Here is a 5513-nt window from a genome sequence, read left to right on the forward strand (position 1 = left end):
GTTTTGTCAAGCGGGAACCTCCCTCTTGAGCTGCTGCTCTTCTCCCCTTTACCTGTTCTCCTTTGTTTCAGTGAAAAAGTGAAGGAGGAGTGATTTTCTCTGTGGTTGAGGCGGAAAATGTGAAGAAATTATGAGGAAAAAATAAAACTAGTAATGGTTCTTTATTGTCTGCAACTCAGTTTTTATCGTTCATTTTAAAGAGTCGGTCAAATGATCCGGATCGTTCACGACCGTCACATCTCTAGTATGCAGAAATAATGGACTAACAGAAGAAACTATAAACAGGAAAACAATAGTGTGAATGCTGACTAGATTTTGGAAAGATGTGTCCCTTCAGTAAAAAAAAAAAAGTATGGATTTTCAATCTGCTTGTTCAGTCAAGTAAACATATGTACAAGTTTAAAAGCAGTTTCTATTAAACAACAAGCATAAAGATCAATGACTGGATTCAATGAAGTTTGAAAGTAAGACAGATTCTTATTCTAAAGGTCCAACAAGCTTCAGTAAAACCTCAAACTTCCCTTCCTTCAATGGCAGAAAACTAGACAATACATTACAGACTAATGTTAGCATATCTGTGTACCTTTAGAGTAGAACTAAAACTTTACAGTACTCTAAATTGAATGAGCTCTTAGACACTACTTACAAAAGTTACCCGAGGATACAAATTACGTAAAGTTTTACTTACAATTTCCAGTGTAATGTTGCTGACAGTAACAGGAGACATACAGTAAATGTCTCATGCAATGTTGGTTTTAATATCATTGATTCAATATTTTAACCATATGTTGCAAATTGTAGATGATCCCTAAATCCTTATTTCACAACTGGTGTTGTGTTTCCTTCTTATTCACTGTTTAGATCTACCCCTCAGCGCAACACCTGCTGCACATTGGCACCAATATAATGTAAGTCTGTGCATGCCATACACTAAACCAAGAGAACTCACTCTGGTTCATGAAAAACCTCCATAGCTCTAATAATATTAGGCTAATTTTAGATATTCTGGATTATTCTGAACTCATACAGGACAATAGTTTAATTTTATTTTTAGACTTTCACAAAGCGTTTGACACCTTAGAGCATGAATTCATGCTTACTACTCTGAAAAGATTTGGTTTGGGTGATTTTTTCTATAGATGTGTACAAACTCTGTATGCAGAAGGTAACAGCAGCATTAAACTTCCTTTTGGTACGTCTCCTAGGTTTAGTCTCCATAGAGGGATTCGACAAGGATGCCCTCTATCTGTATATCTAATTCTGTTAGCAGCCGAGTTTCTGAACGTTCATGTCAGAAACAGCCCCATACAAGGAATCAATATTGCAGATCGAAATATTTTCATTATCCAGTTGGCTGATGATACAGCTTTGTTTTTAAAAGACGTGTCACAGGTCTCTCTAACAATTAGTACTGTTGAAAGTTTCACTAAGGCCTCTGGCCTGTCTCTTAATCTTAATAAGTGTGAACTGTTGTCAGTGAATAATTGCACACACTCCTCTATTTGTTGCATCCCTGTCAAAGATTCTGTAACATACCTGGGTATCAGTATCACTAAGAATAGTAAAAACAGAAGTATTGCTAATTTCACTCCTGTCATTGAAAAGTCTAAAAAGGTTTTTAACAGTCGGCTACAAAGGGATCTGTCCCTGAGAGGTAGAGTCCTGCTCACTAAAGCAGAAGGATTGTCCCGTCTGGCCTATACTGCCCAGTCTCCCCAGTCTCAGTTTATGTTGATAAACCAGTTTGTAAATTTGACAACAGAATGATCTCCGACTTCTTATGGAAAAACTAAACACATTATTTGTGTAAATCTGTCGTTTTAAATAATGATAAGTCTGGTGGGCTACATTTTATTGACTGACTCCTGTAATAACACTTTTAAAATAAAATGGATCAAAAATGATCTTAAAAACCCAAAGTCTTTTCACATTTAGGCGGTTTAGAGTTTGTTCTCCTGTGTAATTACAGTGTTCCCAAAATTCCCACTAAGCTTTCCAACTTCCACCAACAGGTACTTTTAGCTTGGTCCTTTATCCATAAACATAATTTTTCTCCGCAGAGATGTTACATCTGGAACAACTCTAACATAATATCCGGAGCTTACTGCAGAGCAGAGCAGGTCTTATGGTGTTAACAACATGACTCTTACAGCGCTGCCTGCCCTGTCCAGGTGTCCAGGTAGGTGCCAGGTTATTAAACAAAGGGTGCTAAATAAAATACAACAGATTTATAATTATGCCATTTTTCTTTTTAATTCCTGGGTTACTGTGTCTATTCTATATATAACAGTATATGTATTTTGTTGTCAATTTATATTGTTTGCAATAATTACTAATGTAAAGTAATCCAGGTACTTCAATTATATGGTCGTAGTGACTATTTCTTGACACCTTAACATAAGAGGTATTTATGGAATCCAGGAGGCACAAAGTGTCAAACTATACGAAATCAGTTCTCTTGGTTAATTTTTTAATTTTTTTTATTTATTATTTAAAAAAAAATGTAATCTTTATTTAGAACTTCACTTCAAATACAAAAATCTAAAAAATACACACTAAATAACACTGAACATATAAAAAAAGAAGAAAAAAAGGAAGCAAACAATAAGAAAATAAGAAAAACAAATACAAAGATAAAAAAAAAATGCGAGTTACAAAGTTAAGTTGTATCATTACAGATACTTTTTGTTTTTATAGCCTTTTTGTTATTTGAGTCTGAGATTGTGTCAAGATGCAGTTTTACATCCATTACAAAGAGATCAAAAAAAGGTTTCCTATGCGTTATTTTACTTTTATGGATATGGAACTTAGTAAGAAACAAGATCAGATTGATCATAAAGACGTGAGAGGAGTCTTTCGTCTTGAAATCTAGGATACCAAACAGAACATTTTCAAAATAGAGAAGGAAACCTGGTTGGATATTATTGGATATCGGAGCAACAATGTCCTTCCAAAAGTTCTGTGAGTATGTACACTTCCAAAAAAGATGAACAGATGTTTCTGGATAAAGCTTACAGAATGAACAGGAAATATCAATATCAACTTTGTATTTCAGAAGAAAGTGTTTGTTTGGGTAAAATTTATGAATTAATTTAAAAGAAACTTCTTTGACCTTATTAGTGAGGAAAAAAAATTGCGGGAGAGACCAAACTTTTTTCCAATTAAGATTCTGCACAAAGGTGTTCCAATAGGAAACACAAGATGGAGATGAAACCAGATTTCCTTGAAATAAAGAACGGATTTTGGAACTGACGCCTTTTAGTTGAGTTGAGAAACAGAACGTACCAACAGCAGACTGCTCAGGGTCAGGAGGACTCAGACTGGATAGAAGAGAAGTCAACATCTTTAAACAACATGAGCAAACCAGATGGGATAGCATCAAAGACAATACTATATTCTCTTGGAGCGACAGGAACCTTGTACTGAGTAAGAAACTCTTCATAGCTATAAAGACCTTTGTTATTAAATAGCTGATTAACTTTAATACCATAGTTAAACCATTTCTGATAAAATAACAATCTGTTTTTTGGATCAAAGACTACCTCACAGTTCGGCCACAGTATGTGAGGCTGCAGACCACCACCTCGGACACCATACTGAGCAGCACAGGGGCTCCTCGGGGGACGGTCCTCTCACTGTTTCTGTTCACCCTCTACTCCTCGAACTTCAGGTACAACTCACAATCCTGCATCTGCAGAAGTTCTGGGATGACTCTGCCATTGTGGGCTACATCACTGGTGGCCAGGAAGCTGAATAGAGAGGTGTGGTGGACAGAACCACCTGCAACTCAACGTTGGAAAAACTAAAGCGCTGTAGGTGGACTACAGGAAGAAGACCAGCCCCCCCACCCCCCACCCCAACCCTATCAACATCAAGGGTACTAAGGTGGACACTGTAGACTAGTACAAGTACCTGAGGGTCCACCTAGACAATAAACTGGACTGGACAGCTAACACCAATGCCCTCTACAAGACAGGGCAGAGTCGCCTTTTTCTTCTGAGGAGACTCAGGTCCTTTAACGTCTGCAGGACCATGCTGCAGATGTTTTACCACGCGGTGGTCTCCAGCGTCTTCTTCTACGCAGTGGTGTGCTGGGGCAGCAGGGTGAAGAACGCTGATACCAACAGACTTGATAAACTCATCAGAAGAGCTGGCTCAGCTCTGGGAGTGGACCTGCAGTCTGTGACAGAGGGGACCTGCAGTCTGTGACAGAGGTGTCTGGGCAGAGGATGCGGAGGAAACTGCTCCATATCCTGAACAACACGTCACACCCCCTGCATGACACCCTGGACTCATCGCAGCACCTTCAGTCGTAGACTGAGACCGTGAGGTGCTCCACAGAACAACACAGGAAGTCCTTCAAACTTTTCAACTCCTCCCCCTTTCTGCACAGAGGACAATAAAATAAATCCTGCACCACAATAAACTCTTTAATGTTTTCACATTAAAACATTAGACATTTCACATATGTTTGTTCCTGACCTGTTTAGCTCTTAATTGCTGGTATTTTATATATTCTCTGTTATTTTTTATATCTTGTGTGATTCCTTCTGTATGTTTCTTTGTACTGAAACTCTGGCACAACAATTTCCTGCAGAATCCATAAAGTTCTATCTTATCTTATAAAGATACAAAGTTAATTTCTCTGTCTTTCAAGGCAATGCTTCTTTGGTTTGGTCCCGATGGCTGATAGTTGCAGATAACATCAAAGGCAGTCAGGTATGCAATACAAGTTTTTTTTTTTTTTCATTTACCCTTTATTTATCCAGGTAGTCTCATTGAGTCACGAGGACTCATTTTCAAGAGAGACCTGTTTTTGGGAGCAGATGGTGGGGGTTAAGGGCCTTGCTCAAGGAGCCAGGAAGGGGCAAATGAGGGTGGAGGCAGGTGTGGGTGTTTCACCTTTTCCACCCACATTTTGATGTTGACGGTACCGGGAGTTGAACCTGTGACTTTCTAATCATCTTCTCTAGCCTCTGAGCCACCATTCCTCTAAAAATTACAAAATATATACATTTACATATTATTTTGATAAAACTGACATTATTTTTTTATACTGATCAACTCCAAGCCATGTTTATTCTTTTAAAGATTTTAAACCACGTTAAACATTTCTTTTTTTTTTTTACTTTTGAAGTTTGGTGTTAAATTATGATTATTAATTAATTATTATGATTAATACTAATTATTATGACTTATGGGTGGTGCGTTGGCACAGTTGATAGAGCTGCCGCCTCTCAGCGAGAAGGTCACTGGCTCGAATCCTGGCCGGGAACCTTTATAGGTGGAGTTTGCATGTTCTCTCCGAGCATGCATGGGGTTTGTCCGGGTACTCCAGTTTCCTCCCACAGACCAAAGACTTGCATGTTAGACTGACTGGTAACTCTAAATTGTCCCTTAATGTGAATGAGAGAGTGAATGGTTGTTTGTCTCATTTGTCTCTATTGCCCCTTTTCCATTAGTACCGGTACGGGCCGACTCGACCCTACTTGGCCCGGTTCTGAGGCTTTTCC

This window comes from Nematolebias whitei, chromosome 6 (assembly GCF_014905685.2).
Source record: "Nematolebias whitei isolate Nwh7 chromosome 6, NemWhi1, whole genome shotgun sequence".
NCBI lineage: Eukaryota > Metazoa > Chordata > Actinopteri > Cyprinodontiformes > Rivulidae > Nematolebias > Nematolebias whitei.